Here is a 13,291-nt window from a genome sequence, read left to right on the forward strand (position 1 = left end):
TCTGTTCCATGAATAACAACCCCAGCCTATCCAATCTTTCCTCATAGCTGCATTTTTCCAGTCCTGGCAACATCCTCGTAAATCTCCTCTGTACCCTCTCTAGTGCAATTGCCTCCTTTTTGTCATGTGGTTACCAGAACTGCACACAGTATTCAAGTTGTGGCCTTACCAATGATTTATACAGTTCCAGCTCTTGCATTCTATACCTAGGCTGAAAAGGGAAATGATTCCATATGCCTTCTTAACTGCCTTATTGACCTGTCCTGCTATCTTCAGGGATCTGTGGGCATTCACTCCAAAGTCCCGTACTTCCTCTACACTTCTCAGTATTGTCCTAGTAATCGTGTATTCCTTTGCTTGTTTGAGCTCCCCAATAGCATCACCTCACACTTATCCAGGTCGATTCCCATTTTTCTGCCCGTCTGACCAGACCGTCAATATCTTCCTGCAGCCTACAGTTATCCTTCTCGCTATCCACCGCATGGCCAATCTTTGTGTCGTCTGCAAAAATCTTGATCATACCCCCTAAATTTACGTCTAAATCTTTAATATAGACCACAGAAAGCATGGGACCCATTACTGAGCCCTGTGGAATGACAATGGGGACAGACCTCCAGTCGCAAAAATACTTGTCAATAATTACCCTGTGTTTCCTGCCACTGAGCCAATTTTGTATCCGCCTTGCTGCATTTCTCTGGATGCCATGGGATTTTATTTTTTGAACCAGGCTGTCATGTGGGACCTTGTCAGAAGCCTTGCTAAAATCCATGGAGACCACATCAACTGCACTACCCTCATCTATATTCCTTGTAACAGCTTCAAAAAATTCGATCAATTTGGTCAAACAAGAGAGTCACTTAACAAATCCATGCTGACTGTCCTTGATTGACCTGAGCCTTTCTAATTGACAGTTTATCCTGTCTCTCAGAATAGATTCCAATAATTTGCCCACTACTGATGTTATACTGACTAGCCTGTAATTATTCAGACTATCCTTCGCTCCCTTTTTAAACAGAGGTACAATGTTAGCGATTCTACAAAACTCCAGCATCACAACTGTATCTAGTGAGATTGGGAAATGATGGTAGGCAGACCCTCTGCTATTTCCTCTCTTGCTTCTTTGAACATTTCATCCGGCTCTGGTGATGTTTCAACTTTCAAGGATGCTAATCCCATTAATACTTCCTCTCTCCCTATGTTTACTACATCCAATAATTCACACTCTTCGTCCTTAACGACAATATCTAAATCCCCCCTCTTTTCTGAAGACATACGCAAAGTGTTCAATAAGAACCATACCAATATCTTCAACCCTTATACAAAGGTTACCTTTCTGATCTATTATGGGTCCTACTCTCCCCTTAGTTATCCGCTTCCTCGTAATGTATTGAGAAAACATCTTTGGGTTCACCTTGATTTTGCTTGCCAATATTCTTTCATACCCTCACTTTCCTTTCCTAACTTCCTTTTTGATTTGATCCCTCCACTTGCGATACTCCTCTCGGCTTTCTGCAGTATTAAGTTCTCAGTGTCGGACAGAAGCTTTCCTTTTCTGCGTTATCCTACCCTGTCGGCTCCTTGACATCCATGGGACTCGAGATTTGGCCTCCTCACCCTTTTTCCTTGTGGGAACATGTTTATCCTGAACCTTTTGAATCTCCCCTTTGAATGCCTCCCACTGCTCTGAGACTGAACTACCTTCAAACAGCTATTTCCAGTCCACTTTCGCTCCTCAGTTTAGTAATATTCGCCTTTCCCCATTGAGAACGCTAACTCCTGATGTATCTCTTGTCCTGTTCCATAATTAAGTTAAAACTAACTGAATTATGATCACTCCCACCAAAATGCTCTTCCCTGCCACTCCTTTTACCTGCCCATCTTCATTTCCAAAAACAATGTCTAAAACTGCACCCTCTGTTGTTGGACTTGCTACATCCTGACCAAAAACGTTCTCCTGAATGCACCTCAAGATTTCTGTTCCCTTAATTCTTTTCATACTAACATTATCCCAGTTAATATTGGGGTTATTGAAATACCCTACTATTACTGCCCTATTGTTCTTGCACTTCTCAGAGACTTGCCTAAATATCTGCTCTTCTATCTCCCTCGGACTGTTTGGCTGACGGGATCACACTCCCAGCAGTGATATTGCCCCTTTTTGGTTCCTTAGCTCAATCCATATCGCCTCAGTTGACGAACCTTCCAACATATCATCCCTCCTCACAGCTGTAATAGATTTCTTGACCGAAATTGCCACTTCCCCTCCTTTCTTTACCCCCTCCCTATCGTGTCTGAAAACCCTGTAACCAGGAACGTTGAGCTGCCATTCCTGTCCCTCCTTCAGCTATGTTTCTGTGCTAGCTATGATATCATACTGCCACCTGTCCACCTTGCCCTCAGCTCATCAGCTTTATTTGCTATACTTCTTGCATTGAAATAGATACCCTTGAGCACAGCCAAACTCTTAAAAAAAATTCTAACCCTCTTTTCCTCTGTTTTCTGGACTCATCCATTATTTTCTGCCTTCTATTTTCATTTCAGGTTTTGTCCCAACTGAGTCTACCCTCAGGTCCCCACCCCCCTGCCAAACTAGTTTATACCCTCCCCGACAGCACGAGCAAAACGTTCTGCAGGTAACTCAGTCCCGGCTACAATCCGGTGCAACCAGTCCGGCCTGTACAGGTCCCATCTCCTTCAGAGCCGGTCCCAATATCCAGGAATCTGTAGCCCTCCCTCCTGCACCATCTTCTCAGCCACGCATTCATCTGTTTTAGTTTTCTATTTATATACTCAGCTGTGCATGGCACTGGGACTAATCCAGAAGTTGGGTGACCACATCTATAAACATGCTCAAGCTGAATAATTTGGTGTATTAGAAGGAGGAATGTGCAGGATTATGCTAAGAAGGCAGGGAATGGGATTAGGTGAATTGCTCATTCGGAAAGGCGACGCAGACACGTTGGACTGAATAGTTCCTTCTGTGCTGTAATAACACTGTGATGGGGCGTCTCAGATGGGTGTAATGGTGGAGAATGGGGGATTCATTGTGGGAAAGGGAAGTTGCCCTATAGGAAACTGAATCTTAGCAGGGACTCTCCGACAGCCTGTCCTGGTGGAAGGCATCCAGAAAATATCCTCCTTGCCTCCTCCTCATTCTCCTGAGGTGGCCTCCGTATTCCTGCTGCCAATGCCGGTGTCCTCGTGATGGTGATGAAATGAAGGGTGCAGCAGAACACCATGAACTTGGGCACCTGCTCCAGTGTGTACTGGAGGACTCCCCCCCGAGCGGTTCAGACATCGGAAGTAAAGCTTCATCACACCGATGGTCTGTTCCACCATGTTCCTGGTGACTCCATTGCTCACATTTTACACATGTTAATTGTGTGCGCTTGGTTGGTGGTGGGAGATGGTTTGGGGTTGTAGAAACATGAGTTGTGTCTAGAGGGGGGTTTCCTTTGTCTCCGAGGAGTCGCATTCTGGTTCTGCATGGAGACCCGCAGTGTTGGGACTGGTTGACTGCTTCAGAATGAAGGTATGGTGGCTGCTGATAGGATAGTGGACATTCACCAACATGATTTACTGGGCATGCTCACACACCAACTGTACATTAATGGAGTGAGAGTTCTTTCAGTTCCTGTACCTCAACCCATTGACATGGAGACCCCGCAGAGCCTACTACACCATCAGGAAACCTGCTATCCTGACAAACCCACTGGATTTCTCATCCTGCTTCTCCCTGCTGAGGGAGAAAATGATGACATAGATGGTCACCCTCACCTCCCAGAATTATCAATGGACAACACACAGGCCTCGTAACTACTGGTCAGTTCGTGTAACATCAGTGGTGAGTAAGGTTTTAGAAACAATGATCAGGGGAAAAGGACAACACACACATGGAGAGGTTTGAGTTAATTAAGGAGTGTCAGCACGGATTTCTAAAAGGCAGATTATGCTTGATGGGCTAATTGAATTTATTTCGATGATCAGAGAAGGTTGATGAAGGGGATGTGGTGGATGTTGTCTACCTGGATTTTATGAAAGTATTTGATTAAGAACCACACACAAGCTTGGTTAACAAAATTGAAGCTCATGGAATATCATCCAATTGGATCAAAAACTGTCCAAAGGACAGCAAAAAGAGAAATGTGTTAAATGGTTATTTTTCAGACTGGAGGATGGTCGACATTGATGTTACACAATGGTCAGTGCTAGGACCACAGTTGTTTTTTTTTTACCGCTTAAAAATGACACGGATCTTGGAATACGGAGTAGACTTTATATTTTTTCTGATGATTGCAACCTTGGAGGAGTGGGGAACAGTGAAGATGATACAAACCACCTACAACATGATATAGATAGGTGAGCAGAATGGACATAGAAGTGGCAGGTAGAATTTAATAAAGAGGAGTGTGAGGCAATGTATTTTGTCAGAAAGAATAGGAAGAGAACATAGACTTAATGACACAGTGCTAAAGATTTTGCAGGAACAGAAGGACCAGGGGCTCCATATGCATTGATCTTTGAAGGTGGCAGGACATATTAGCAGAGTGTTTAGCAAAACATATCAGATCTTGGGCTTCATAATTAGAGGCAAATATACAAAAACTTTACAAAGTTTAGCTGAAACTTTACAAAGCTTTGGTTAGACTCCAACAAGAGAACTGTGCCCTGTTCTGGTCACCAGACTGCAGGAAGGATGTGAAAGTCCTTGAGAGGGTGCAGAGGAGATTTACCAGAATGATACCAGGGATGGGAGTTTAGGTACAAAGTGAGTTTGGAGAAGATGGAGTTGTTCTCCCTGGAGTAAAGGAGATTGAGAGAGATTTGATAGAGGTGTACATGATTATGATAGACTTAGATAAGATAGACAAGGAAACACTGTTCCCATTAACTGATGCAACGAAGACCAGGGGGGACAGATGGAAGGTTTGATGCAGGGGAATATGAGGAGGAACTTTTTTACACAGTTGATGGTAATGAGTTGGAACTCACTGCCCATGAGGATGGTGGAAGCCGAGACAATCAAAGTTTTCAAAAGGAAACTGGATGGAAACCTGAAGGAAATGAACTTGCAGGGATACGGGGATTGAGCGGGGGAGTGGGAGAGTGGGGCTGACTGGATTGTTGCACAGAAAGCCGGCAGTGAGGGGCTGAATGGCCTCTTTCTGTGTTGTAAATGACTCCATCAATTTCCACCACTCTATGTTGGATATGTCACCTGCTCCTGCCTGTAAATATCCAGATACATAGAAGTTCAATGAAACTGTGACCTTAACAACCACTGACAGCTCCGTCCTCACCCTGGTGTGAGGCGCCCGGTTGTGTTACAAGAGGTGACACAGCTCTGTGACCACCTCCTTATTGAATCAGATTCACCTCACACATTGCTCCTGGGTTAGGTGTAGGTAGGAAAAGTGCGCTTGGAGCACCCGGGGTGGGTAGGGAAGAGCCCTCTCCTCCTCTCTCTTTACAGAGCTTCCCCTCTCGGCAGCATCTGCTCCATTTGTTGCTCATGTTACAGACCCAGAGACACCGTAACTACAGTCCCCATACGTCGTCCAGAGTTGGGTCACCAAATCCTCTGCACTCAAAGAACAAAGAACACAGAAAATTACAGCACAAAAACAAGCCCTTCGGCCCTACAAGCCTGCGCCGATCCAGATCCGCTATCTAAACATGTCGCCTATTTTCTAATGCTCTGTATCTCTTTGCTTCCTGCCCATTCATGTATCTGTCTAGATACATCTTAAAAGATGCTATCGCGCCCGCGTATACCACCTCCGCTGGCAACGCGTTCCAGGCACCCACCATCCTCTGCGTAAAGAACTTTCCACGCATATCCCCTCCAAACATTTCCCCTCGCACTTTGAACTCGTGACCCCCAGTAATTGAATCCCCCACTCTGGGAAAAAGCTTCTTGCTATCCAAGCTGTCGATACCTCTCATGATTTTGTACACCTCAATCAGGTCCCCCCTCAACCTCCGTCTTTCTAATGAAAATAATCCTAATCTACTCAACCTCTCTTCATAGCTAGCGCCCTCCATACCAGGCAACATCCTGGTGAACCTCCTCTGCACCCTCTCCAAAGCATCTACATCCTTCTGGTAATGTGGCGACCAGAACTGCACGCAGTATTCCAAATGTGGCCGAAGCAAAGTCCTATACAACTGTAACATGATCTGCCAACTCTTGTACTCAATACCCCGTCCGATGAAGGAAAGCATGCCGAATGCCTTCTCGACCACTCTATTGACCTGCGTTGCCTCCTTCAGGGAACAATGGACCTGAACACCCAAATCTCTCTGCACATCAATTTTCCCCAGGACTTTTCCATTTACTGTATAGTTCACAAATGTCCCTGAATGTCTGCAGCAGCTCACAACACAACCTCCAGAAAAACATCCACAACACCTCCACTAACTTTACAATAGCAGAAGTAAGTCAAAAGCCTGTAAGATAGATGCCTGGTCATTTTAAATAACACCGGAGGGGTTTCCTTTTGCTACTGAATGTATGTTCAGCGGTGAGTGACGAACACAGGCGGTCAGTGGACATGCACAGAAAAAGTTTAAAGAAGTACATCAAAGCTGCTGGTATGGTACATTGACATCACTTTCAAATCCACCCTCAAAGTAACAACACATACAAGGTACAATTGAGCTCGAGCCCTGCGCAGCTTGGGACACTGTGCAGGGCATAGTAGAGGTGGCCGGCTGTGAAGACCACGCTGACAGCACATAGATGATGTGACTGGGCTGGAGCCCCACCCAGCATGGGATATTGTGCAGACCGCACTGGAAGTGGCCGGCTGTGCGATTCACATCTCTTTTTGGATCCCAATTCTGCACCGTCAGCAGCAGTCTTGCTGCAGAGTCTAAAATCGTGGATCGGGACAGATACAGAGGGAAAGAAATTCACTTTACAAGGATAACTGAAAAAAGATTGAAGTCGAAAGATTTGCAGGAATATATGAATTGGAGAGGGGAAAGTGAATAAATGGAAGGGTGAGGCCATGGAGAGATTCAAACACAAGAATGAGAATATTAAAATTAAGGTGCTGCCATACCGGGAGCCAATGGAGATCAGTGAACACAGGGGTGATGGGAGATCGGGATTTGGTGTGAGTTCGAATACAGGCAGCAGAGTTCTGGATGGGCTATGGTTCATGGAGACTTAGAACTGTGATGGTGAACTAGATGGAATTGGAATTGTCAGCTGTGTATTTAACAGTGATGCGGATGACGGTTTATGCAGTAGATGGGCTGAGGAAGAGGTGGAGTTGGGTGATATCATAGAGGTGATATTAGGCAGGGTTGGTGATGGAAAGAATATGGAGATGAACTCAGCTCAGGTTTAAATATAACAAAGAAGTTGTAGACTGTCTGGCTGAGCCTCAGATATTGGGCAGGGTGGAATATGTGCTTCACAGATAGGGGATGGAGTTTGTGATGGAGACCAATGACACTGGTTTCCGTCTTCCCAAAATTTACATAACAGAACAGTATTTCAGTGAAACCGGGTTTACAGATCTCCTGGCCTGAAATAGAGACAGCAACAGCAGCAAAGATGAGAGAGTAAATGACAAGAACTGTAATACAGTTCACAATGGTTTGTTGAGCTAATATCTGGAGGTATTCACCAGGCATACAATGGCAGCAAGAAGGGCAGAGTAAATGACAGGAGCAGTAATGCAGTCAAACATGGTTTAAAGGATTTATAGCCAGATAGAGAGACTTACCAGGGACACCAATAATAGCCAGGCTGGGGTAATAAATATATTGAATAATCTTCAGTGCGAGATAGATACGAGTGTTTAATGAGTACCGATCATAATATGTAGAAAGAGAGTAAAGTTCCGAGGATAAACTCCTGTCCATTGTTGTAACATTCCAATCTATTGTTCTCAGATTCTGATCCATTGTTGTAACATTCCAATCTATTGTTCTCAGATTCTGATCTATCCTCTCTCTATCTCTTTGGAGCAGCTAATCTCTGTTAGTGCCGGGGCTGATGTTCCCACTGACACTATGGAATAACACATTGAAAGAAGCCCCTTATTAATAGAAGATGGAAAACGTCCAGTGACACTATTAGGGTCCATGGAGACTGACATTAATTACAGTCACAGAACAAACAGATTCAGTTAACCCTTTTCAGTCCAACACTTTTGTACCACAATAAGTTGAACATTTACCCAGTCTGGATGGGATGTATGAGGGTTGCTGAGGGAAGCAATGGTGGAAATAACAGAGGCACTGGCCAGAATCTTCCAGTCCCCCTTGGATATGGGCGTGATGACAGATTTCCACAGGCTCACCACCCTCTGGGTGGAGAAAAGTCTCTTCATCTCAGTCCTGAAAGTTTTACCCCATATACTTAGACTATGACACCTGGTTCGGGAGTCCCCCACCATCGGGAACATCCTTCCTGCATATACCCTGTCACGTCCCGTTAGAATTTTATAGATTTCGATGAGATCCCTCCTCACTCTTCAGAATTCCAGTGAATATATTCCTAACCGACTCAATCTCTCCTCATACGACAGTCCGACCACCCCAGGAATCAGTCTGGTAAAACTCTACTGCACTCCCTCGATAGCAAGAGCATCCTTCCTCAGGTAAGGAGACCAAAACTGCACACAATATTCCAAGTGCGGCCTCACCAAGGCCCTGTATAATTGCAGCAAAACATCCCTGCTCCTGTACTCGAATCCTGTCTCTATAAAGGCCAACATAACATTCGCCTTTTTCGACTGCCTGTTGCACCTGCATGCTTACCTTCAGTGACTGGTGTACGAGAACACCCAGGTCTCGCTGCATATTCCCCTCTCTCAGTTTATAGCCGTTCAGATAATAATCTGCCTTCCTGTTTTTGCTAGTAAAGTGGATAACTTCACATTTATCCACATTACACTGCATCTGCCATGCATTTGCCCACTCACTCAACTTGTCCAAATCACCCGGAAGCCTCTCTGCATTCTACTCACAACTGACCCTCACACCCAATTTTGTATCAGCTGCAAATCTGGAGATATTACATTTAGTTTCCTCATCTAAATCATTAATATATATTGTGAATAGCTAGGGTCCTCGCTCCGATCCCTGCGGTACCCCACTATTCACTGTCTGCCATTCAGAAAAAGATCCGTATGATCCAATGCTTTGTTTCCTGTCTCCCAACCAATTTTCTATCTATCGCAATACACTGCCCCCAATCCCATGTGCTTTAATTTTACACGCTAAACCCTTACTTGGAACTTTGTCGAGAGCCTTCCGAAAGTGCAAATAAGCCACACCCACTGGCTCCCCCTCATCAACTCTACTAGTGACGTCCTCGAAGAATGCTAGTAGATTTATCAAGCATGATTTCCCTTTCATAAATCCATGCTGACGCTATCCGATTCTACCACTGTTCTCCAAGTGCTCTGCTACAAAATCTTTAATAATGGACTCCAGGATTTTCCCCACGACCGATATCAGGCTGACTGGTCTACAATTTCCTGCTTTCTCTCTACCTTCCTTTTTTAATAGTGGGGTTACATTAGCTACCTTCCAATCTGTATGAACTGCTCCAGAGTCCATAGAATCTTGGAAGATGAGCACCAATGCATCCAGTATTTCTCGGGCCACTTCCTAAGTACTCTGGGATGTAGATTACTAGGCCCTGGGGATTTATTGGCCTTCAATACCATCAACTTCACCAACACCATTTCTCTACTAATACTGATTTCATTCAGATCTTCTCTCTCACTAAACCCTGTATTCACCAACATTTCTGGTATGATATTGGCGTCCTCCTTTGTGAAGACAGAACTAAAGTATGCATTTAGTTGGTCAGCCATTTCTTTGTTTCCCAGAATACATTCCCCTGTTTCTGACTGTAACGGACCTGCATTTGTCTTCGCCAATCTTTTCCGCTTCACATACCTATAGATTCGTTTACAGTCAGTTTTTATGTTCCCCGAAAGCTTACTCTTGTACTCCATTTTCCCCTTCTCAATCAATCCCTTGGTCCTCCTTTGCTGAATTTTAAACTGCTCCCAATCCTCAGGTCTGTTGTTTTTTTCCTGGCAAATTTATATGCCTCTTCCTTGGATCTAACGCTATCTCTAATTTTCCTTGCAAGCCATGATTTGGCTACCTTTTCTATTTTACTTTTGCGCCAGACAGGGATAAACAATTGTTGCAGTTCATCCATGCGCTCTTTGAATCTTTGCCATTGCCTTTCCACTGTTATCTCTTTAAGTAACGTTTCCCAATGTATCATCAACGACTCATGCCTCATACCTTCGTAGCTTACTTTATTAAGATTCACGACCCTAGTCTCAGAATCAACTAGGACACTCTTCATCATGATGAAGAATTCTATCATATTATGGTCGCTCATCCCCGAGGGATCTCACACAACTAGATTGTCAATTATTCCTCTCTCACTATACAATAGCCAGTCTAGGATAGCCTGTTCTCCAGTTGGTTCCTCAAAGAATTGGTCCTGAAAACCATCCCGTATATTCTCCAGGAATTCCTCCACAATGTATTGCGACCAATTTGATTTGCCCAATCTATATGCAGATTCAAGAAACCCATTATTACAGATGTTCCTTTATCGCATGCGTCTCTAATTTCCTGTCAAATGCCATTCCCAAATTCAGCACTACAGTCTGGGGGTCTATATACAACCCCCACTATCGTTTTCTGCCCCTTAGTGTTTCTCAGCTCTACCCATACATATTCGACATCGTCAGATCTAATATCCTGCCTTACTATTGCGTTCATTTACTCTTTAACCAGCAATGCAACTCCACGGGGGTTGGAGATAGGCCGTTTTAGTGATGGTGTGAATATTTGGTAGGAAGCTCATCTCAAAACATCTCAGGGTTAACTATGTAACTAAGTCTGTGAGCAGTTTGGCTTCGTCTCAAACATTTACAAAGGAGAGGGATGGAGTGTGTAACTAGGAAATGTTTGGAGCAGAGACAGAAAACAATGGCTTCAATCTTGATCACAATTCTGTAGCATTCACTGTGGTAATGGAGAGGGATAGGTATGTGCAACAGGGCAAGGTTTACAATTGGGGGAAGGGTAGATATGATGCTGTCAGGCAGGAACTGAGGAGCATAAGTTGGGAGCATATGCTGGCAGGGAAGGGCACGGTCGAAATGTGGAACTTTTTCAAGGAGCAGATAGTAGGGGCCATTGATAAGCATGTCCCTGTCAGACAGGGAAGGGATGGTCATGTGAGGGAACCGTGGTTGACAAGAGAGGTTGAGAGTCTTGTTAGGAAGAAGAAGGATGCGTATATAAAGTTGAGGAAAAAGGGCACAGGCATAGCTCTGGAGGGATACAAGATGGCCAGGAAGGATCTGAAGAAAGGGATTAGGAGAGCTAAGAGAGGGCATGAAAAATGCTTGGCGGGTAGGATAAAAGAAAACCCCAAGGCCTTTTACGCGTATGTCAGAAATATGAGGATGACTAGGGGGACCATAGGTCCGGTCAAGGACAATAGCGGGAGACTGTGTGTTGAGCCAGAAGAGATAAGTGAGGTTTTGAATGAGTACTTCTCTTCGGTATTTACGAATGAGAAGGGGTGTATTACTGAAGAGGACGGTGGGAAGCAGACTGGTAAGCTCGAGGAAGTGCTGGTTAGGAGGGAAGATGTGTTGGGGTTTTTGAATAACTTGAAGATAGACAAGTCTCCCGGGCCTGACGGGGTATATCCAAGGATGTTATGGGAAGCAAGGGATGAAATTGCAGAGCCGCTGGCAATGATCTTTTCATCTTCTCTGCTGACGGGGGTGGTACCAGGTGATTGGAGGGTGGCAAATGTTGTGCCCCTGTTCAAGAAAGGGAATAGGGACAACCCTGGGAATTACAGGCCAGTTAGTCTTACTTCGGTGGTAGGCAAGTTGATGGAAAAGGTGCTGAGGGATAGGATTTCTGAGCATCTGGAAAGACACTGCTTGATTCGGGACAGTCAGCACGGTTTTGTGAGGGGTAGGTCTTGCCTCACAAGCCTGATTGAATTCTTTGAGCAGGTGACCAAGCAAGTGGATGAGGGTAAACCAGTGGATGTGGTGTACATGGATTTTAGTAAGGCATTTGATAAGGTCCCCCATGGTAGACTTATGGAGAAAGTCAGGAGGCATGGGATAGTGGGGAATGTGGCCAGTTGGATTAAGAATTGGCTAACTGATAGAAGGCAGAGAGTGGTCTTAGATGGTAAATACTCAGCCTGGAGCCCAGTTACCAGTGGCGTGCCGCAGGGATCAGTTCTGGGTCCTCTCCTGTTTGTGATTTTTATTAACGACTTGGATGAGGAAGTCGAAGGGTGGGTCAGTAAATTTGCAGATGATACAAAGGTTGGTGGAGTTGTGGATACCGAGGAGGGCTATTGTCGTCTGCAAAGGGACTTGGATAGGTTGCAGTGCTGGGCTGAAAAGTGGCAGATGGAGTTTAACCCTGAAAAGTGTGAGGTCGTCCATTTTGGAAGGACAAACATGAATGCAAAATACTGGGTTAACGGTAGGGTTCTTGGGCATGTGGAGGAGCAGAGAGACCTTGGGGTCTATGTGCATAGATCATTGAAAGTTGCAACTCAAGTGAATAGGGCTGTGAAGAAGGCATATGGGGTGTTAGCGTTCATTAGCAGAGGGATTGAATTTAAGAGCCGTGAGGTGATGATGCAGCTGTACAGGACCTTGGTAAGGCCTCATTTGGAGTACTGTGTGCAGTTCTGGTCGCCTCATTTTAGGAAGGATGTGGAAGCCTTGGAGAGGGTGCAGAGGAGATTTACCAGGATGTTGCCTGGAATGGAGAATAAGTCTTACGAGGAAAGGCTGAACATTCTAGGCCTCTTCTCATTAGAAAGGAGAAGGATGAGGGGTGACATGATAGAGGTTTATAAGATGATCAGGGGAATAGATAGGGTAGACAGTCAGAAACTTTTTCCCCGGGTGGAGCAAAGCGTTACAAGGGGTCATAAATTTAAGGTGAAGGGTGGGAGATATAAGGGGGATGTCAGGGGAAGGTTCTTTACCCAGAGAGTGGTCGAGGCATGGAATGCCTTGCCCGGGGAAGTTGTTGAGTCAGAAACTTTAGGGACTTTCAAAAGGCTTTTGGATAGGTATATGGATAAAGGAGAATGATGGGGTATAGATTAAATTGTCCTTGACAGAGGACAAAGGATCGGCACAACATTGTGGGCCGAAGGGCCTGTTCTGTGCTGTATGTTCTATGTTCTATGTTCTATGTTCTATGTTCTTCTCAATATTTAATTGGCATTGCAGATGTG

This window comes from Heterodontus francisci, chromosome 28, assembly GCF_036365525.1.
Source record: "Heterodontus francisci isolate sHetFra1 chromosome 28, sHetFra1.hap1, whole genome shotgun sequence".
Lineage (NCBI taxonomy): Eukaryota > Metazoa > Chordata > Chondrichthyes > Heterodontiformes > Heterodontidae > Heterodontus > Heterodontus francisci.